Consider the following 23,556-nt stretch of genomic DNA (forward strand, 5'->3'; position numbering starts at 1 on the left):
CAGGGACCCCCCAGCCCTTGCTGGTGCCTGGGGTTGTTCCTGCCCAGGTGCAGAACCCTGAAGAAAAAGAAGGTAACGAGGTGATGCAGAATGGCTGATGTTGTTTGTCTACATCCTGACTTGACCATGCTGGCTGGTGGTGTTGGAATTTAGCACAAAATAAGCCCGTTTTTGTTCCAGCTGCTGCTCAGAGATCAGCAGGGGTGGGAGTGGCTGAATTTCTCATCAAAGCTAGTTCAGCACCAGAATTCTGGTGGAGTTCAGGAGATGTTGCCTGAGCACAGATGCACAAATGATGCAGGTACCAATGCACTCCTGTAGGTCTGCTGCCATTCCATAGGGGCTTTGCATGATCCAGACCCAGGTTTATTGCAGCTACAGGAAAGCAGGCTTGGGATTGAACTCACCAACACACAAAAAGTTAATATGTGTCATGACAAAATGTGTAGTAAGAGAGATCTAAGAGCATTGTCTGTATAAATGGATATTCCTGGTGTGCTCCAGGTGCAAAGCTCACCTGGAGGTGTCCCTTCAGGAGAAGACCAGAGGCACCATCCATTGACCAGTGCTGAGCAGGCAGAGATGTTCTCTTTCTCCAGAGATGTCTTCTTCCTCCAGCCCTTTCTGCCCTCATGCCCCTTTATGTTATAAATTTGGGCCTGTCCCAGAGGAGTGGAACAACCACAGAGTTTATAGCACTAAATAGAGCAGCTAAAAGTGAATATTCCTTTTGTTTTCTCTAAGAAAATGTGAGTTGAATTTTGGCCCTTTCTTTGAGCACATAAGCATGATTTAATTTGGCAGCATGGCCGTAACTGTGTTGCCCCAATAGGCCAGCATCTCTGTCTCAGTTCCTTACTTTTATTTTTAATTTTTCCCCCCTTTGTTGCTATTGTGAAAGCTTTAAAGCTGGTTTGGGCTGTTCCTTTGCCAGCTGAATGCAAGGTGTCCCCCTTTGCCAGGGCCTATTCACTGCCCTGCTCTGATAAGGCTCTGGTTTGTGTCTCATCTGGGGCACAGGCAGGACTTGCTGGGAACAGAGATGCCCACAAGTTCCTGGGCACGCCGGGCTAGGAAGCAATGAAGGGATTTCAAAGCCAGCCAATTTTCTCTCTCAGTGCTTTGTGGCTATCAGCACGCAAAAGGGAATTGGCAGTTACTGGAACTTCTTAACAAAGAACAGTTATTTGCATTGAGCTTCTAAATCTAAATTTTAAGAAAGCTTTCCCCCAAATAAGGCCCAAATTAGCCTTTATTACTGAAGGTAAATTTAGTAACTTTACAACATCTGAATGTAGGCTTCCAAATAAGCCCTCATGCTGAAGATATGGCTCCTAGACACTTGGGGGCTCATGAAACCCTGACTGGGTTTAATTTTGCCAAGATTATCAGTGTTTGGTTAAACTCATCATGGGTTTGCTATCATGTTTTCTCAGTAGATCATGGTTCAATTAAAAAATCCCACAAATACCAAAATACCTCAAGGTTTATAATCTCTGAAGCTGACATAGTTTCTCTTTTTTTAACAAATACATGCTGAAATTGGTGCTTCCATGGATGATCCTCTTTTAGCCCATTTAGTTCTGTTCCATCTGGAACACTGGTGGTAAGATAAGCCACTGTGGTGAGGGTGGGGAGGCTTGCACAGGTCACCCAGAGAAGCTGTGGCTGCCCCTGGATCCCTGGCAGTGTCCAAGGCCAGGCTGGACAGGGCTTGGAGTAACCTGGGCTAGTGGAAGGTGTCCCTGCCCATGGTAGGAGACTGGACTAGAAGACCTTTATGATCCTACTGAGCTCAGAGTGGTCTTTCCCCCTCTTGTTCTTCCACATGCTGGCTTTTCTCCATTTTTGCTCTGTATTATACCTAGAATTTTACAAGTTTGAAGTATGAAGGCAGTGTGGATAATCAGCACTTGGTGGCGGGCTCAAGCAGCTCCAAGATTTATAAATTGTGATTACTTGTGATCTGTTGTAGATTTGGGAACGCTGCTGCAAGAAATATAAATAATTTTTTTTATGGTTATGCTTCCTGTTAATGTAAATGAGTCCATTAAAGTAACAGCCAAAACTTGTAATTATATCCAAAGCAGAATTGGGCAATGCAATCCTTACAGTACACTGCTACACTTGGGATAAGTCAGTGAAAAAATCAGCAGCATGAAATGAAATAAGAGACCTTTCTCACAAATGCTGGATTTTAGAAGTGCTGTGAAGCAAGTTTTGCTCAGTGTCCTTTGGTTTCATAGTTGGAATATGTCTCACAGTTCAAACTCTCCCCAAATGCTCAGTTCTAATATGCAATGGCTTGGGTTTTTTTTATTTTGTTGTTATTGTTTTTACTGTAATTGCTTGTTTTTCCATCTGTGTGAGTGGTTATTTGAGACCTGGCTGGTTGGGCATTGGATGTCTGCATGCCACAACGTAACCCATGGTCATGAAAAGCAGGTTTACCTCAATAAAATACAAAAGAAAAAAGAAGTTTATTGAAATTGTGAGTTTCTGGCAGAAGCAGGCTGAGACCCAGGTTCAGGATGGGCTGGTGGTTCCCTCATTGATTTGCACCCTATGCTGGTAGACTCAAGTTTAGTCAAACCAATACAGCTCAGAGTTGTTGTCCACTCCCAGTCTGGTGTCTGGGTTCATGTCAGTGCCACTGATCTTCCTGAGCTGCTTCCAGGACCTTCCCATGTAACTATTTTGCTTATTAACTATGCTTCCAGATGATGTTCTCCACCTGGCTTTTGGGAGCAGATGGCAGGTCAGAGATGAGCTGATTATTCCTGCACTGGGATCTTCACTGGGGGGACTTTGGCACATCCTACCAAGATACTTCTCCTTTGGATAAAGCCCTTCCAACTCAGAATGTCTGCTATTGATAAAAGCTCAGTGGTTTATGAAAGGAGCCCCAAATAGATGAAGTTCAGTTTCTTTTCAGACCACTGAGTGGTCTGAAAACCTTTCCTTTTCTTTAGTGGTTCTAATGGGAGCTGAGAAACCCAGTCCTGGCATCTAGGTGAGAGCCCTCCACTGCTCTGTGCCCTGCTCAAGTTGGACAAATAATAAATTATTCTTTTAAGACCTATTGATGTAGGAGGCTGCATTGGGAGTTTAATGAAACCGCTGCTGTTCCAAAACACCTTTTGGAGGCCACAGGTGAGTCCTGTTCAAGAACAGGGGAGTGGAACTGAGCTCTGTTATAAGCCTGAGTGCAAATTTGCATCACTTTGCACCAAAAGTGAAGGGGAAGAAATCCAATTGACTGTTCTCCTGAAATGGTTGACTAACCTGTTGTATTAGGAAGAATCTGAACATTATTTTGGGTACTGAGGAGAGTGTGTTTAGGGCCAAACCCTTGATATGCTAAACAGTGAAGCACACACTAATTTTTCAGCTTTGTCCCTTAGGTGGAGTGAGTTACTGGTGGTTACTGGAGTCTGCTGGGAAGCTGGGCTCTGAGTGTGGGACTTGTGAAAGTCCTTTCAGCAGGTCAGTGTGTGAGTTAAGCTTCTGATAGATTCATTTGAGGGTAGAGGGTCTTTTAAAGCAAATTAAAATTCCCTAATCACCTGTCATTGCTGTCAGTGTGCTTGGGGATGGCGTGAGGGCTCCCAAGTGAGGGAGACGTGTGCAGGAGTCCTCTGAAGAATTGGGATGTAATTAAGGACCAAGCTGGTGCCCTGCTTTGTCACTGTAATCTGAAGGAAATGCAATAGCAGAGAAGTGAACACCTTCAGGGTGATGGTGCGGAGTTCTCTGTGCCTTTAAACTCCCCTAAACCTGAGGGTGTCTTTCGTACTCGTTCTGATTTTAAGGTCCCTTCCAACCCAAACCATTCCACGATTAAAGGATTTCCTGCTTTTTGCCAGCATTTTCAAAGCTCCAGGTCTGTACTGCATTTTAGGAAATATTTGTCAGCACAGGGCTTGTTGGCATACACAGTGAATTGTCTTGAAATATTGAAGCTTTGAACTTAATTTTGATGGAGAGGTTGTAAATAATATCAACGTGCTAGGGAGCCTTCTGCCTTGCAGATACTGAGATGCTGGTTATTCACATTAATAGTCTGAATTTCCTGAGACTGTAGAGGATGGTTATTTATGAAGAGTTGAGACCATTTGAAGCGTTTGTGACTAAAAATCAACTTTCTATTAATTTTAGTTGCAACCATTGATGTTTTCAAAGCTGAGCATATGAAAGGTGTTGATGGTTGGAGGGGAGAAATTGTCTTCCTCTGAGGGAATGAGCAGTCTGGTGCTCATTTCATTGGGGAGTTCAGACCCCAGAAATTCTAACTAATACCTGAGTGTTCCTACTTCTGTGTCTTCCAAAAGGCTGCTTATGTTGGAATTCCAGGAATAGATGGGAAATAGGGTACAATCGTTCTGTTGAACTGGAGAAAGAACATATGGACCTGCATGGACTCGGGGTGTAATGAAGATCCGAGGAACTCTCCTGTTGTGCTGCTTTGTTCTCTTGTGCTGTAACAAATAATGGGTGTTGTTGCTTGTTTATTCTTATTTTATTTTTATTTTTAATGTCTACCTGCTCAACAAGAACCTGGCCCTTTGTGGAACGTCTGTAGACTTATTATACTCTAAGGACCGGACTTCTAAAACTCATCCACTGTAAATAGCTTGTGTTTGGATGTGACATATTTTAACTGATAAATTATCAATTACATCAGAGCTGTTATGTCTTGAAGAAAATAAACCAAGGCTTGCCATGGTACTGGTAAAGGGAGGCTGCCTCAGTGCTGGGTTTCCTCCCCTGAGAAAGCTCTTTCTGCCCCACAGGCTTTGGAAAACTCTGTCCATAAATATCCACAGGAGGTCTCTTGGTTTAGATTTCTCTTTTGAAACATTCTCCTTTGGTTTGCCACCTGCAGGAAGACTGGGCTATAAATAGCACAGGTAGTAACTCATTTGTTTTTCTTCTCACTTGGCTCATGAAATGCTGATTTGCCTGTACTTGCATTTTTGTGCTATTCTTTACCTTCCAAACGAGTGGCTTTCATCCAAATTTTCAATTAATGCTCTTTGTTCTGCCCATTCCTCTCAATTCTACAAATAGGACTTTTTTCCTTTGGCACTTCACTCGTTGCTGTAGAAATTTAACAGAATTGCAAGGTGTGTTCCATTCCATGGGTGTTAATTTACTGGGAGAAAGTCCATCTTAAACTAGGATTTGAGAGGTACTTTTAGATTTCATGTGGGTCAAATATAAACCTGTTAAACTTGAAAATACAGCTGATGGTAGAACCCATTCTTCTCCTCTGTAGTAGTTTGAAACTAAGTTTAAAGAAAAATTTAGATTTGAAACTTCCCTGATCTGACAGTTAAATATTTTTCTCTTGAATTCAGTGCCATTTCAGTGATCTGCCTACCTGGCCTCCTTAAAACAAAAAAGTTTGTTTTTCCTTTGCTCTCCAAGTAGACAATGTTATTTTGTCAGGTATCACCTGGAGGAAGCTCCCAGGACAGGGATTGGAGACATGTGACAATTGAAACTGGATTCCAAGGCTGGTGATTAAGTACTGGCAGAAATACCAAAAGTAAAATCAATTTTGGACTTCTTGTTCTAAACTTGGCAATGACCATTACAGTTAAAAGCTGTAACATTCTATTATCTTGACAAATTTTCTGAGAAAACTTGGGAATGATACCTTTGGGGTTGACAAGTGAATTATCAAACGGCTGCATTCCTCAGCTGATGGTGGATCTGTGGCCTGTAGCCACAGCTGCATGAAGCAACTCAAGAGATGCTTTATGCTCCTCTGCTAAATGTTTTTTTATTATTTCATAAAAAGTTATTAGTGAATAAAATCTCTTACATCTTGCTGAAAGACTGACAAATGACAGTAGAATGTAAAAGAGCCTGTCCCTTTCTGTTCTTTCAAAATGAAAGCAATTTTTCTTGCACAAGGTTTATGTCTTCTTTTCTTCTTTAATACAAATTATTATTGTGCCAGTAATTCATTGCAGAGGACGATGTGGGGCTCCCTGAGTGCGTGGATATTTAATCTTCGTGAATTCAGTAAGCAAATCAATAAAATTACCATGGGAAAGAGGACAGGGAACTAAAGAAAATGCTCTTTTCACGTGCGTTAGTGTGGTTCTGCTGTGTGCTGCTTGGGTTATTCGTGCTGGTTTGCCAAAATAAAGGCTCTCCCTCCAGCTGAACACCAGGATTGTTAATGGAGCCCGATGCTTTCGGGTTTCAAGTGCCAGGAGATGAAGAAAATGAGAGAAAACAATGAAGTGCTTTACATTCCTCTTTTTCATTTAAGTACCATTTTCTTCAGTGTAATTGCCTTGGCCCAGCCATATGAAAATGACCATCTTGTGTTTATGCCCTCCTTAAAAATGTCATTTCCTTATTTTTTTCCTTTTTGTTTTTAAAGGAGAACATTTGGCTTCTTAAAAACTTGAGTATTTGACATTCATTATTTCTTCCATTTACTCCTGGAACAAATTAGACAAATTGCAGTAGTTCAAGAGAGATGGAAACCACCTGTAATCAGGACAAACCAATAAAAAGTGTGTGGTGAAGGAGCAGTGCCAGCTCTGGCTTCTTATATCTGCTACCTCCTACTCTAGTTTTAATGTATTTATTTTATTTTCTTTCTGGCCTGCATTTCCTCTCTTAATTAACACCATTGGAGTAATGGTGGTTTTTTTGGTGGGAGCTCTGAGCCAAGGACACAGGAGATCCTACAGAATTCTTCCAGCTGCTTTCCCGAATAAAAAAGTTAAGCAACGAAAACAAATTCTCCAAACCTTTGGATTGGTTTTCATTGGCAACTTAATGAACCATGTTTTGGGTGATTTGGGGGTTTTTTGTTCTGAAAAAACCAACTCTCTCAATAGCTACATAATTATCTAATGAGCTTTACTTGTTGAGCTGAACCTCAATAAATGTTTGTGCCAAACCAGATCACAGGTCCTGATTCAGGAGTTTGAGATATTTCTTTCATTTTTCCCCCCTCTTATGGCTTTGATCCTGGACTTTTCCCTCTGTAATGATGGTCTCCACTCCTGGGCTTTCAGCCCTGGTGGGATTCTTCCTCTGACATGACAGAACTGGATCTTTTGTCTGGTCTGTGTCTTCCCTTGCACTTGGCATCCAGGAGCTAGTCAGGCCGTTTAATTTGTGATTTATGTGGTCTCTGTTCTTGGCCACAGGGAATAAAAATAAATATGAGTCATAAACCTCTTTTTGAACCTCAGGATCAGCTACTAGAGCACCAGACTTACTAATACACTGTGAGAAGTTATCAGCTTTATATGGAATAGAGAGATGGATTTGGTTTGATTTTTTTTTTTTTAGTTTTCAGAATTAAGAATTTTGTGTAATCCTTAGAGCAGGCAGGATGATGCATGAACTATCTTTTTTTGGGAGAGGAGTGAGGACCTGCATGGCTTTCTAGCTTTTATGTGTTGCTGGGTTTTGAGGTTTTGATTTTTGGGAGGGTTTTTTGGCTGTTTTTTTGGTTGGTTGGTTTTTGGTTTGTTTTGTTATTGTTCGTTTGGTTTGGGTTTTTTAAGTGGATTTTATTTTTGAAAGTGGGCTGATGTTTTGAATCCCCCTTCTCTGACCAGCAGACATAATGTTAATGTTTGGGGTATTTTTAATCTTCTGATGTGTAAGTGAAGATGAAATCACATATCCCATCTGTTTTCTGTGGTGTTATCCTGCAAAGGTAACAGAAAACACCAGGTAATAATTTCCTGTTTTAAGCTGGTGGATGCCACGTGCAGCCTTTCCAGCAGGTCACCTTTTGGGACAGAGGGAAGCTTCACCCCAAACCCTGTGTGCAGTTCCCAGTGCTGAGGTAACATCCCTTTTTCAGACTGATCCTGTGTCAGGGCTGTCAGCTTCCCTCTGGAATGTAAAATTTGGAAGGACAGGCAGCAGGAAGCCTGAAGGGATGACAGAGCAGGAAGACCCAGTGATGACCTTGTGCTGGAGGGAGATGTGAAGGTCCCTTTGTGAGGGATGAAGGCTGTTAAGAGATTGACAGATGCTCTCAGGCGAGTCCAAGGTGATAAATGAATAATCCCTGACAGGATGCTGGCTGATGTTTGGTGGTCCTTTCTTCCCTTGTCCCTGGAGCAGAAACTTGCAGACTTTCCTTTCCCTGAATGGTTTCCATTGGAGTTCTTGTGGAAAAAAATTCAAAGAGTTGTCTGGGGTTTGGCCTCTTTTTGGGAGGTGCCTTCATTGTGTTTCCTGTGTCTTCAGAAGCCCCAGGTCCTTCCCTGCCTCTCCTTGTCATTGGGAACAGAAAGGTGCAAGATTTTGCTCTCTTGGGGAAGGTGGGCTCGCTTTTGGGGTGATTTTTATGTGTTTGAGACAGGGGGAGAATGTTCTGCTTCTTTCAGTCTCCTCTAGAAGAGTCTCAGCCTTTCAGGGAGAGGAACTGGAAGGGAAGAGTGAAGAATAATCTCAACTTTATTCGTGCCCTTGGGTTTTTCACTTCCTTACCACTATGTGTGAGGTGTAATAATTTCCTTTGGAAGATTGTGGGGTGCACTGCATTGTTTCTTGGAAGAACTGGGAAATGCCACACGCTTGTAGTGGTGTTGTGACAAAAATTTCAAGTTTCACACAGAGCAGCTTGTTTGGATGGATTAGAGTCAAACAGCCCTCACGTCCCAGGTTTTCTCTTTGGTCAGGGGTTTTTACCATCAGGGAAATTAGACTGTGAAAGTTGCAGCAGGGACTTGTAATTGCGGCTTATCCCCAGTGTGGGCACTGAAAAGAAGTGACTTTCTGAAGACTTTGACATCCAAATTACTCGTTCCCTCTTGGAAATCTTGATAAATAAATATTTGTGGCTGTTGTGAGTTTGCTTCCCAGCGACCTCCTGAGTGTTTCCCATTTTCTGAGTGGGATCTGGCCTTCCTGTGCATTTAACCTCCTGCAGCAAAGACAAGATGGTGCTTCTTGAGGTGCAAAAGGCAGAATGGTTGCTTAAAAAATTTCTTTATGATATTGTGGGATTTCTTATAAGTGCTTAGACTGATCAGTGGGGGTGGTGCTGGTGTTTTAAGGATGCTTGAGCAGACAAAGGCTCAAAGTTTGTTCTTAAAGTTTTCTCATGGAAAGATCTACATCATGATGATCCAAAAGATGATTGGCAGGAGTTTTGCTTAGAGCAAAATGCAAGACCAGAGTGTATTACAGCTGAAAGCTCTGATAGTAGTACTTTGTTCTTTAACTGAGATGAAGGTGTAAGGAAATACAGTTTAACCCTGGATTTAGGTGGTTACAGACATTACTGCTCTGTTTGGATGCTCCAGGTTCACTAATGGCAACTTTAAAGGCTCCATTTTCATCTATTTATTGAACAAATTCTCATAGAAAAAAAACCCCAAATCCACACAAAAACCTCAACTACACACAAAAAATACACAAGAGGTAAACAAGAGGTACCAAAGCACTGTTGGATATGCTCTCAGTAGGAAATCTAACTTGCAAAGCAGAGTAAGGGACAGGTAATGGTAAACATCAAGTGAAGGATACTTTGGATGTATGAATTCTAATTTCTAGTGCATGTCTAAATTCTTATACTCCTAAATTCCAAAGGAGTTGCATTTTAGTGAAGTTATCAGCAGCATGTGATGGACAGAGCAAGTTGTCTGAGTAGTTCTGAAGAAGAACTTCAGCCCTGTAGCTTGGAGATGGCAAAACATTTTATTCCATACTGAGTGAAGAGTATTGTTTTTTCCTTGAATGGTTTTAAACTTTGGTTTGGTTTGTTTTTTTAAAAGAAGATGAAAAGAAATGGTGCTGTGCTATCTGTTGTTCTTCTTCCCTATTGTCCCTGTGACCCACTTTTTACACTGCAGCATTATCCTTTGTTTACCCCAGAAAAGAAGGGAAGGAACTCTGGGAAATCAAGGTGGATTCAGTTGGCACAGTGTAGGTCTGTATGGGCACAGAGCTGGGCAAATCAGCTCAGCGAGGGCAGAGGAGCTGCCAAAACCAGGATGTTGTCACAGTGACAGCTCTTGTCCACTGCCCAAGCTAGCCCAGCGGTGTGCGGCAGGAGTGGGGAGCACCTGGAGGCACGGAGCTTTTAAGGCTGCTCCTCTGAAGCCTCTGCTCTACCCAGGGGAGCGAAGGCTCCAGGCACTGTAGCAGTCAGCAGCCCTACACAAAGGGAAAGATAAAAAGTAGCGAGGAGGCTTTGCCACAGGAGGTAATCCAGGTTTATTGGAGGGTATCCACGGAGGATAGAGCAGCTCTGAGCAACAATTTATAAAGGGAGGGGTTACAACGGGGATGGCCCAACAGGGGACCAATAGGGATCTTTAGGGGAGGGATGTGGACAGGGATGGACATTCACATGGGCCAGTAGTCTTGGGGGCTGGAGGGAAAGGGGTCACATGCCCCAATGGGGCGTCGAGTTTTAGGGGATTTCCAGAGGGGAGGTATCAGAAGGGGCAGGATCTTAGGGGATTGACAAGGGCCATATAAGGATAAACAGGGAGGGCTCAGGTGATGGACACCGAACTTTCGGGAACAACAGGAGGGGTTTGGGTGATTGATAGGGAAAGAGCCAGAACAAGGGGAGGGGATAACCATATTGAGAACACCGGGGGAGCGGCTTGGATCTGGGACAGACCAACTGGGAATAGAAGTGGGGAAGGTAGGGATGAACCATTGGGGTACAGAGAACATATGAAAATACAGTAAAAACATTGCATCACCACAGGATGTGATCCTGATGGGGGATGCTTTCCCTGGGATGACACCTCCCTTTTTTAGGGTAAAGCTTGATCCCAGTGCAGTGAAAAAGTCTGAGCCTAGGGGGGGACTGTGAGGACAGGAATTCTCACCTGAAGGGGCTGCCCAGCCTTGGGAATTATGAGCTGCTCTTCCCTGGGGATTTTTCTCACCAGAGGCAAATCCAAGTGTGAACAGGGACAGTAGATTTTTTTCCTCCTGGCTCACAGGAGCAGAAAGGAGAAGCGGGGGAATGAAAACACAATCTTCTTTGGGAGGAATATACAGAATTTCTGCTTGCAAGACATCCCTGCTCTGACAGACGCCACTTACACCATCTCTGTGTACACAAGCCTGTGCTCTCTCAAGAAGCTTTTTGGAAATCTTTTCAAAATTAAGAATCCTGAAGTAATGCCTCTCGAGGCCCTGTGTGCCTATGAATCTTCCAGGCAAAGTGAAATCTTGTTTTGTGCTTAGGTGAAGTTAAGTAGGACTAAAAGAAATACCTGAATTTCAAGACAACATTTCTTCTCAGCATTCCCAAGCACCTTTTTGGTTCAGCTTTTCTGCTGAGTGTCATTTAAGTCCTGAGGATGGTGATTAAATCCCAGCCCATTTAATCCTTCTTTCAGAGATCAAATGGCAATAAATAAGCACAGATATAATGGCCCTGGTGGAGCTGGAGCTGCAGCAGAACAAGTGAAGGCATGTGTGCTTTAATAAAGGCTCCTTGATCCTGTGCTCCCTCCAGCTGATGCTTCCAGGGGTTCCTAGGGGTGGCTGTGGAGGGGCAGGTGCTGCAGCTCAAGGCAAAATCGGGATGATGCTGCACTAATTCATTATCTGTTTCTTAAAGGACACCATTTGCTTTCACAGCAAAGTTCCTCAGAGCTGCAGGCACACCTTGCTGCCCCCAGAATTCGTATCAGATATGGATATCAGCTCAATAGCAGAGGAAGGAAACGGTTCTCTGCACATCAGTGCCATCTCTTCATCATCCTGCTGCAGGGAAGCACCGAATGTAATCAGAGTGATCCCTTTGCTCAGCTGCAGGAACAACACGGGACCTGATTTGTGCTTGTCAAGTCTGCCTGCAGAGCTCAGAGAAATATCTAATTTAGTGGTTTTTGAGGTTCCTATAAATCAGAGATTGCTTCATAACAATTGATCAGTATGTTTGAAAAGACACAACAGAAACCCAAACCCCAAAACTTGCCATCTGCTATGCTGTTACCCTTGTGACTTGAGTTCTCAGATGTTGTGAAGCAACCCTCCATGCACATCAAAATACAATTTTTGAATCCAGAAGCACAGCAGCCGTTGCTGTATAGGCAAAAGGAAAACAGAAGGAACAACTGGAAGCAGCTCTTCCCAGTGCCTGTGGGAAGATTTTACTGTCTGTGAGGCAAAAATCACCTGTGTGTATTTGTACAGATGTCCTGGAATTATGGAATGGTTTGGGTTGGAAGGGACTTTAAAGCCCATCCAGTGCCACCCCTGCCATGGGCAGGGACACCTCCCACTGTCCCAGGCTGCTCCAAGCCCCGATGTCCAGCCTGGCCTTGGACACTGCCAGGGATCCAGGAGCAGCCACAGCTGCTCTGGGCACCCTGTGCCAGGGCCTGCCCATCCTCCCAGGGAGCAATTTCTTTCTAATACATGAAATTTCTACAGTATCAGCTGTAGTTCCCCAGCTCTCAAGCCTTCCTGTTCCCTCACCTGTGAGGAGCAGCTGTATTTTGGCAGCTGACACACTCTGCTCTGTGCTGTGCTTGAGTGTGAAGGTCGGATGTGCCCGAGAACCCCATTCCAGGGATAATGCGTTGGGAGAGCCTGTGCCTGCCACAGTTTGTTACCACTCTGCTGATTTCCCATGTCAACAGCAGCTGTACCAAAGGATGGCCTTTGTCATGCTCTTGCTGTTGCTTTCCTGCCCTGAATTTCCCAAACCTGTGCACGTGGGCACTTAGGACAGTGTCAGCACCAGAGCCACTTGGATGCTGTGCAGGGGAATGGCCACAGTCAGACAGCAAATGTACTTCCAGACTCCTGGAGCAGGAGGTGACTGAGCCAGCAGTGCTTTGCACCAGCTTGTGCCAATCAATTCGCAGCTCAGTGGTTCCCTTCAGCAGCTCAGTTGTTGTCACTGAATTGTAAGGCTGGTTTTTCCTTTATTGTCATTGAAGTGCTTCAGCTTTTGATTTAATTTAATCAGCCCCATCAGTTTCCTTCCCAAGCTAAGCAAGAGTCCCAGTGCAGCACCACGTACAGTCATGTTCAATCCACGTTTCATTTGCCTCTATCATGTATAATTGCAGGTATGAGAAAGTTTGTGGTGTTATCATTGTGTTAGCATCAATTCTGTGGTCCTTCTTAACTTCTTTCTCTGCTGGTTCTATTTCAGGTGAAGTACGTGAAGGAAATAAGTCCAGTTTTCTCTGAAATAATAAAATTTCTGCACTGAAAAGTTGTCTTTTTGCATAAATTTTAGTAGTCTTATTATAATCTAACATTGTTTAAGTTTGATCCTTGATGGGTTGTAGCAGTTTGGTCCAAAATACTCATTACTGTTTATCTTCTGTGAGATAAGAATTAGGAGAAACGCAAAGCAGGCTCCAAACTTGAAAGAATATAAAGAAGTTTATTAACAGACCTAAAAGAAGGGAAAAAAAATTATACCACCTTCAGAACTCTCCTCCTCCCGCCACCTTTCTCCCTTCTCCCACTGACAATGTAAAAAGACAACCCTTAAGATGTTCAGTCTGTTTACCACTTCCATAATAACCTTGTTCAGTCCATTTAGGAAGAGAAGTCTCTTCTTGCTCGTGCTATGAAAACATTATCACAACGAGACAGCCGCCCACTTCCAAATATTGTTCAGTCCATTTAGGAAGAGCAGTCTCTCTGCTCGCATGAGAGGCCCTTCCCCCGACTTGCAGCTTTTCAAGGTCACACACAGATAGCAATTGGTTTTCCCGCAACCGCGTTCGAGGGTCCACTCTTGAAGTTTTTTGGGGTACAATTTTAAGGTTGAGCCGTTCAGAAACAAAAACAGAGGCCCTTCTCCTTCCCTGGGAGCAAAGGGTCTTCATCATCTTCATCGTTAGGACTATCTCTGGGAGCATCTCTAGGAACTGAGGTTTCTCCTTTCCCTTTGGAGCAAAAGTCCTCATCTGGTTCATCTCTAGGGACTGAGGTTTTCTCCTTTCCCGTTTGGAGCAAAAGTCCTCATCTGGTCCATCTCTCCCTGTCCAAACTTCTCATGAAATTACAGCTGTGTCAGCATCTGCCTATCTCAGCGCAGGTGCTTTTGCTTACCAGTTGAACACTCCACCCCATATCTTCATGAAATTACAACAGGATACTCTGATATATCATAGCTTCACAACAGACTTTCAGCTTTAAGCATCTCCTCTCTCTCGTCCCTCAGGTTTTCAGCTCTTCACAGCAATAAAACGGTTAATCTCACCTCGGCCTTGCAGCTGTGTGGCTTATTGGTGTTGGTCACCTGACCTCTGCCGGACAGAGGTGCTGCTTTGCTGAAATCTTGGCCGCAGTGGAGAGGGGGGGCGTTCCGAGCCGCTCTGGCTGCCCACAGCCCTGCTGGGGGGGGGGGGGGGGGTCATCCTGGAGCCATGGCCCACTGGCCCCCACTCGGGCCCCGCAGCCACCTGTCCCAGCACCTGAAACGAGAGAGAGCTTGGGGGGGGAGTTTGTCTATTAAGTGTGGATCACAGAGGCGGTCACAACTTTAAGTGGTTTAAAGAATTGTCCATATTCAAACTGGCCAGCTGATAGGTTCTGTTATGTTGGGGTCCCTCCCCCGCCGTGTAGCCCTGGGAGAGGGGCCCTGAGGGCACAGACACGGGGCTTCCCTGTCCCTGCTCAGCCTCGTTCCCATTGGTTGGTTTGTGTTCCCCTGCGCGGGCAGAAGGACCCTTGGTCCCGTGACTGGAGCAGTTCCTGGGCAGAGCTCCGGCCATGCGGCTGGAGAAATAAACATCTCTGAAACAGCTATCAAGAATCTGTCTGTCCATATATATTTCCTTTCCACGGGACTCCTGGTTTGATATATGCGTGTTGCAGTATCCCCACTGCAACAAATGGTGGAGATTTGAGAGCAGAACGATCCCCGATCCCTAAGCGACTGATTTGTGTGAGTAAACCCTGGAAACTTTGGATTCCTCTTCTTGGTTTTGCTTTGCTATTCCATATCTAAACTATGGAGGAACGGTGGGAAGACTCTTGGCTCTCAGAGCCGCATATGGACATTTATCTTAAACTTAAAATGATTCTTGAACAACGATTTGTGAATTTTAGCTTGATTCAAGCTCAAAAAGAACTGAAACACTTCCTGGCATGGTTGTTTAAGAACTTTTTCTATGTTTCTTGGGATTTAATTCTTACCAAGGGCTTTTGGAAAACCGTTTGGACACAGTTAATACTGGAGTCAAAATATATGCCGATGGAAGAATATTTTCGTGAATATTATTTAGTTACCGAGACTGTTGAGCAATGTCAGCTGTGTCCTGGCGAAGGGAAGCGTGGCGCAGGGACCGTGCGGCCCAGGCCACGTGCACCGAGCGCCCTGCGAGCAGCAGCGAGGCAGTTCCCGCGTGCGGGCAGAGCCACACGAGCCGCAGTGTCGGTGGCGGAGCGAGGCGCGGCGGGACCCGGCGGTGCCTGAATGGCCCCGTGCAGCGCGTGGTGGAGCGAGCCCCGGGAACGCCCGACCGAGAGGGGCGGCGCGCGGGCGGTGGCTGGCGGCGGTGGCGATGGAACGGAGCCGCGCCCAGCCGAGACGCGCGCTGGAGCAGGGCGCGGGGGAGTCATCGCTCGGGGGCCCGGCCGAGACGTGGGTGCAGCGCCTGGCAGCGGCAGCGAAGCTGCGACCAGAGGAGGCGACGCACGGAGAACTGAGCGGCACGGCCCGGCCCGGCCCGCGCAGCCCCGAACGCGACCCCGGGAAGAGCGCGCAGGCACGAGCAGCCCCGACAATTCCAACGTGGGAGCGACCGAAGGAGACAGCAAAGACGCAGCGAGACAGAAAACAGCAGCCACTCGGAAAAAGGGAAAGATCATAGCAACTAAGACCTTAGGGATAGTAAAATGGTATAATGTTAAACAAAATTATGGTTTTATAACAAGGTGTGACAACCAGCAAGACATATTCGTGCATAGAACTGCTATTAAAAAGAATAACCCTGAAAAATGGATCCCAAGCTTGGGAGATGGAGAGGTGGTGGAATTTAATATTGTACTAGGGAGAAAAGGGTTACAAGCATCGCAGGTCACTGGGCCTGATGGTGTTCCTGTAAAAGGCAGTATATATGCAAAAAACCGTAGTCATGTTAGACAATATCTCCATTGTAAGCCCCCCCTACAGTTTCCCTTTCCTAATCCCACCTTTCCCTTTTACCCTATGTCCTATTACCCCCAGTGTATTCCCAATCCGTTTTTTCACCCATGGTTTCCCTCACAAAACCATGCTTTTGCCAATTGTTTCCCCAAAAATCCCTTTCCAATGCCGAGTGGGGGATGAAAAGGGGGAGGGAAGAAGTTAAACCCTCTCCTGCCTCAGTTTCCCCACAAAGCATGCTCAGAGAGTTCTGTCTCCCTTCTGTCAGCCCTAAGATGTTCCACAGAATCTGTTTGGACATTTAAAGACTCAGGAGGGTGGCTTGTTTTGTTTTGAAACTGCTCTTGTTATGTTTATCCAGTTGTTTTCATTCTCCTTTTATTAAAATAAAACGGGTGAGGTGTTGGGGTCCCTCCCCTGCCGTGTAGCCCTGGGAGAGGGGCCCTGAGGGCACAGACACGGGGCTTCCCTGTCCCTGCTCAGCCTCGTTCCCATTGGTTGGTTTGTGTCCCCTGCGTGGGCAGAAGGACCCCTGGTCCCGTGACTGGAACAGTTCCGGGGCAGAGCCCCGGCCATGCGGCTGGAGAAATAAACATCTCTGAAACAGCTAGCAAGAATCTGTCTGTCCATATATATTTCCTTTCCACGGGACTCCTGGTTTGATATATGCGTGTTGCAGTATCCCCACTGCAACACTGTTAGGTCACAGAGGAAACACTAAGCACCCCTTTGCAAGGACATCACCTCCAGGACTATGCTTGCTAACCTATGACATGGGTGTAATGGGCTAGTCCACCTCTCCAAAGCTGTTGCATCCCTTGGCACAGAAAAATGACTTGTAAATATAAAAGTACTTATCCAGGGGTATTCTTATAAAAGATGCTTAAAAACTAAAGTGGAACAAACTCTGCATAAAAAAAAAGTAAATCCAGTTTTGAATGCTCAGATGCTCTTGTACAAGTTTGGAAGTTCAGTCTCGAATTGGTTATTTAAAAAACTGCCATGGCATTGGGGTTCTAGTCCCTGTTTTGCATAGTGGGAATTACCTCTGCAGGAGTAAGAAACTTGGCCCTGCTAACCCCCAGTGGTGCTCCTTGCACCACTTTAGTTGAGAGGAAAGCCAGTAGAAATGGTAGTTTTGGCAACAGATTTCAGCAGTCTTTACTAAAATGTATGATTGCAATACTTGTTCTACTTGCAATTCCTCCATTTCATTTTCATTTTCCTTTGTGCATCATTTGAGGACTTAATTGATCTCCAAGAGTCCACTGGAATATTTCTATAGCAGACAAATTATTCGTCAGATAAGGTTTTACAGGAGCCTTTCTCTTACTACTCTCAAATGACCTTCCTGGAGGCTTTTTCTATTCTTTTTTAGATGGTCTCAGGGAGTGCTCTGGGGTTGGGACTGACTTCCTTACTGCTGCCTTTGCCTGGGGACAAGCTCTCTAGGAGCAGCCTCATCTTCTAAAGCAAAATCCCAACTGACTGGGGATGTGGTTCCCTTCAGTAATTAAAGTTGTAACTTCACACCCAAAGGTGCAGGATGCAGAGTCTTTGAGCTGGGAACCAGGTTTTGTTTGTGATTTAGTCCTTAGATCTTGCACATAACTGCGCTCATCGCAGCAAATCAAAGGATTTACTGAACGTGTGGGCAGGGAGGGGAGCCTTGCAAGCAAAGAAAAAATCCTGCTCCCTGCCTGGGAGAATTGGGAGGGGAGAGCTGGGAGTTCTGTCCCTGCCACCTACAGGGACACAGGGACATGGGGGTGCTGGCTGCATTTAAATGAGTGTGTTTAGATTTATTTGTGACAACTCAGTGATGAGGCAGCTCCCTCGCCAAAAGGTTTCCTGCTCTGTCAAGTACCGGAACAGGGCACTGTGGGCTCTGGGAGGGAGGTGTCATCTGGGTTGGGATTCAAGGAATTACAGCACCAGGCAGGAGTGGGGGTGCTACTCACCTGGAATGCAGCTGCTGTAAGGCCATTCACATCCTCAGCCAAGGGGATGCCTAAAAGTGGAATGGTTTGGGTTAGAAGGGACCTTAAAGACCTCCGATTTCGACCCCTGCCATGGGCAGGGACACCTTCCACTAGCCCAGGCTGCTCCAAGCCCCAGTGTCCAGCCTGGCCTTGGACACTGCCAGGGATCCAGGGGCAGCCACAGCTTCGCTGGGCACCCTGTGCCAGGGCCTGACCCCTCTCAGAGCCAAGAATTCTTTCCCAATATCCATCTAACCCTGTCCTCAGTCAGTTTGGAGCTGTTCCACCTTGTCCTGTCCCTCCATCTCTTGTGCCCAGTCCCTCTCCAGCTCTCCTGGAGCCCTTCAGGCACTGGAAGAGTCTCTGAGCCTTCTCTTCTGCCAGTGAACACCCCCAGCTCTCCCAGTCTGGCTCCAGAGCAGAGGCGCTCCAGCTCTGGAGGATCTCTGTGGCCTCCTCTGGATTCACTGCAGCATCTCCACATTCTTCCTTTGTGGAGGGCTCTGGGTTCCAGTCTTTTTCTTCACCTGAGACATGACCAAACCCTGTTAGACCAGTAAAGAACAGTGAAGTGGAAACTCACAATGTTCATGGTGCACGATAGAAGAGCAGGGCTGTTTTCAGTGGAAATGAGTTTCTCAGAGACCTTGGGGATAGCAAAGGGCTTGTCCTTCACCACTGCCAGACTGCCCAAGCCCAGGGCCGATGGACTCTGAGGACAAGGGAAAAAAATGGTGGTTCAGAGATTAGAAACATGGAGAAGTCCTTTTCCTGCCATACTGTCAGGATTGCTCTGAAATCCTCCTTGGAGGATTTTGCTGTCCTTATTTGAAAACAAATCCTTGTTTTCTTTGCAAGGCAGCAAAATGCAGTTCTGTGTTGCCTGAGAAGCAGACCTGTGCACCACAGTGGAGATCCAGGGGAGAAAGGGTCATGTGTGGAGACATGGATTTGCTGCTGCTTCCCTTTCCTTTTTCTCTCCCTCAGGCCAAGGAAGACCTTGCTCCTAGCAATTCCATGTTGAAACCACTGCTGGCTGCTCCTGCTGCCCCATTTGCACCTCTCCGTCCCTGTTTCTTCCCAATTCTCTTTTGCCCTCTGGTTCATGTATCTGTAGAGGTTTCAGGAGTGAGTTAATCTGGGAGCTGGCTGCCATTCCAGGTGAGGCCAGGGCCCTCTTTTTTGTTGAGCTGTCCATGTGTGAGCATTGCTGTCTATTTTGTTTGCTACCTTTGATCATTTTGAGTTTTCTCTACTGCCTTGGCAGAGTCGTGGGCAGAGGAGGATTTAGAACAAGGTGGGAAACATTCCCTGGAGCAACATGTGCATTTTGTCTTCCTTTCCAGCTGCTTGTTGAGGCCCATCACAGCTTTTAGTCCATTTATTATCTCACGGCAGTGCTTTTGTTTTCTAATCAAGATGGCCTGAGGCACCAAGTGCCCAAGCCTGAGATTCCCACTGAAAAACACCACAATGATTTATTTTGACAAGATCTATTTACCATGAAATCGTGACCAGTGATGCTAATTTTACTGTCATTTTCAATTCATTATTAGATGAGCCCTTATTAGCTTTTCTAGCACATTTTTCTAGGAATGCTCTGACAAGCCTAAAATTGCATGGCTTTCAGATTTTGGCAAATTGTGGGGTTTTTTTTCCCTTTCATCCCCTGGGACCATTCCCACTCAGAACTGTCACATGCAATGACACCAGATCAAATGAGCAGAACACTCTGTTGCTCAACACAGAGGGTTGTTTAGGCACAGATGTACTCAAAGTCATTACATTATAAAAACAATTTTTTGAAATAGTTTAGGATATTTCAAACTCCAGTGATGGTTTCTGGAGAGTATTCCAGCAGTATCCTTGCCTGGCGCATTTGAGCTTTCCCTGCCGTGGGCTGACATTGATACTGACTGACAGGTTTGAGTGGTGAGGCTTGGTCTTTTCTGAAGGTAAGTGCTAATATTTTGTAAACCAAATTATTTGAAAAGGCTTTTTCAGCACCTTCACTCGAGAGAAAGTTCTCCCTACTTGACTTGGAGTGAAGCTTTGATTGCCACTGCTCTTTCTGGTGGTGTAATTCATTTATCCCCACTCCTCCCTGCTCGTGCCTCCCACAGGCATTAGCATAAGAGCAGTGTTACCACTAGATGGGTCTGTTTCTTTAATAAGCCATTGACTACCACTTGGAAAGAGAAATATTTGAGGACTCCTCTGGTTGATACCAAGTGCATGTTATCTAACTGCTCCTTGCCTGCACTCACTTGTCAGGCCATTAAAAAATCAGGCTTTGTTTAATCCATCAGCCTGTCCCATTCTACTGCTTTCCATGTATGGAATTAGGAAGATCTCTGGGACTCTTGAAAAAAAATCTTTTGGTTTGTTTTAATTCATTTTTTATTTGGGGGATCAGCACTAGTAACACCTCACTTAAATTCCTATATGTGCATTTGAAAAATGTACCAGAATGTTTCCATTGTATCACCTGTGACAAATGGAAATGTTCAGCCTCAGTAAATTTATTAGACATGGTCATTGGCTGTTTTTATCTAGGAAATAGTAATTTATTGCCTTATAAGTATTGAAAGCAATAAACATTACTTTGTGTTATTCAAAACCAATCACAGACCCATTCCTAAACAGCTTTCAACAAAGGCAAACCTTAAATATGAGACACCAGGGGTACTTTTGGAAGCAGGTGCTTTGTCAGGTCAAAGATGTGATGGCTGCAATTCATTGAAGATTTCACTCACCACAGCAAGAAAAGCAAATTGCTGTTTGATGCTTTGCTCTCTGTCTTGTACCAGGAGGCACAAACCAGAGGCTGTCCCAGTTCAAGAGTGACTGGTCCAGGCAGAGCCAAGGGAAAGGCACTTGTCCAAAAAGGGGAGAATTGATCCAGTTTGGTGCTGCTGTGGTGGGGGTTGGTTTGGAGGTGTCCCTTCCAACCAGTGCTACTACAGCTGAATAAAGCCACATTAACTGAAGGTGCTCATAAACACCTCTAATTCCACAGGAAGGGAAAAAGCCCAAAAACGAACCCTTAAAGTTTTCTAAAAGATTTTTTTGTACATAACGTGGCACAAGAGAACTCTTAAATCTTCCTTGCTTATGTTGGGTTTTCTTTCTATGGTTATAACTTTATATATTGACTTAGTATTTGATTTAACACCTCTTCAAATTTTCTTTTAAACCCCAGTCTTAACCTGGCAATTTAGATTTCAGCTCAGTCTGTCTGTAATGCCTGTCTATAACCTGTCCCAAAGTTATGATAATAGTAATTCACCATCATAATGTGCAAAATTTGCCATTCTAATCAACCTGCAACTGGAAATCTGACTCACCCGTGTGTTTGAACTCGGCATTCATGTGTACAGAGGTGTTCCTCTAGGGCTGATTTGCCTCAGCAGTTACACACTTGTGTCACTGATGGTGGTGACCTTCCTCCTGCTCCTGCAGATGTGCCAGTGGTGCCCGAGACAGCTGTCTGTCTCCTGAGGTCCTACAAGTGTTCCAAATACACACAAAAATAAAATCAATGCAGGCATTTATTTAATCTTATTGGGCTGCTTTGTTTCTTGTTTGCTTCCACACTGACAGCACTAAGAGCCCAATTCTTCCAATAATCTTAATTAATGTGTATATATGTTAGGGAGCCCATTTCATGCTGTGGTAACAAATAATAACAACTTCTCAGGGCCTGTTCGTAACATCTGCTTGACTGTAGCAGTTGGCAGACACAGAACTTGTGGGTCTGAATTTTCTGAAGACACAGAGAAATGGGGTGACACAAGAGGAGTAGATGTCAGTGTGTTATACAGTGTGACCTGACCTTGAATTATCAACATCTTGGCTGAGTAAATCCTGTTTAACGTAGAAGTTGTACAGGTGTGTTCACCCTGACAGCTCTGTGCTGGGATTAAGTGCAGTTGCAAACCACAGACCCTTCATGTGCATTTACTTGACTTTTAAGCTGTCAAACAGATGAAAAACATCAATTGCATCAAGCTGCTTTCATAATTTTTCAAAAAAGCCCCAAAGTATTGGAGTTGCTGCTTCCTTCTATTGCTAATTTGAAAACAATTATTATACAGTTGTATTCAGATCTTCCTCTTGGTACTTAATCGGTGATTTATGCCTAAGGGAGGGATTTTGGTCAGGGTTTATTAGCTTGAATTATTGAATTATTGTTTTATTGTGCAGCTTTTTGTTAAAATTTACAGGTACTCTAATTATTGATATCTGAAATCAGTTCATTAGTGAAGACAATCATGAAATAGAGCAGGATAATGATACCTAATTGCAACAAGATGGATTACAATCTTTTATTTATAGGTACGCATCAATGAGCTGGGGGAGGAGAACTTGGGTAACACAAATTCTTCTGGGGTTTAAGATGATTCTCTGGATTTTATTTTTTTGTTTTCTAAATAAGTTATTCCTCAGGAAGACATAGGCAGGTGTTTAAATGCAGGGCACTCCCTGCACAGGCATGTTTTTTATTCTTAGTTTTGCTTTTAGATGAGACTCTATAAAGAGGTTGTAGTTCACTGCTGTGGTATTTGCAAGTTGTTTTAGATGTGGGAAAGTGTTTGGTTTTCTCTCCATTAAATTATTTAAACGAGATGAAAGTGTTTACTTTGCATTAGGTGTTAAAGCTGTAATTTTAGCTAGTTTCACAGTGGACAGTCTGAGTTTTCATGGTGACACATGGCAGTGGGTCTGCTCCATTACATGGCACATCAGGAATTTCCCTGGCTTTTGTGGAACAACATTTTAAGGGGGATGCATAGGAGAGCTGTCATTAAAAATGTAAGCACAGTGGTTGAGTAAAATGCAGGTTGCTGCTCAAACTGCAGACTGATTCCAGTCTTGTCTCAATTCTGACATGGATTTTACATAAAGTAAAAGCCAGAGGTTCCTTTTAAACAACCGTGCAGTGGCTGGAGTGGAACGTAACTGCTCATTTTCACCTCACAAGTGCTGAGTAAGAATAATAATTTTCTGTCTGCAAAAACTGCTTTTAGTTCCCCAAAACTTCAGTGCTTTAGCTGAAAATGCTGGTGTCTCTGTAGCTGTGTAGTTTGCTTCCATGGAGTCATTCAGCTATGAGTGAGGATAGGATTCCTAAGGGGCTGTTTCTCAGGATGCCCATCTCTACTGTGTGTATTTTTGTTTGCTGACGATCAAGGAGGCTCTAGCACACCCAATTTCTTACTCCAGTGAGTGACTTCTGCCCTTTTACCCTGGGAGAATCATTTAGGTCAGAAACAACATTTAAGATCATGAAGTCCAGCTGTTAAGCCGACATTGCCAAGCCCACCACTAACCCATGTTCCCAGGTGCCACATTTATATGTCTTCTAAATCCTTCCAGTAATGGTGCCTCCACCATCTCCCCAGGCAGCCCCTGCCAAGGCCTGAGCACCCTTTCCATGGGGAAATTCCTGCTGCTGTCCAAGCTGAGCCTCCCCTGGCCCAG

The 23,556-nt window shown here is 44.7% G+C and overlaps 1 protein-coding gene across 8 annotated transcripts in view; it reads left to right on the plus strand.

The window, feature by feature from the left end:
- PCDH15 (protocadherin related 15) overlaps window positions 1-23,556 on the plus strand; it is a 711,356-nt gene that overhangs the window by 37,370 nt on the left and 650,430 nt on the right. The gene's annotated exons all lie outside the window — the stretch shown is intronic.

Source organism: Corvus hawaiiensis, chromosome 8 (genome assembly GCF_020740725.1).
Source record: "Corvus hawaiiensis isolate bCorHaw1 chromosome 8, bCorHaw1.pri.cur, whole genome shotgun sequence".
Taxonomy (NCBI): domain Eukaryota; kingdom Metazoa; phylum Chordata; class Aves; order Passeriformes; family Corvidae; genus Corvus; species Corvus hawaiiensis.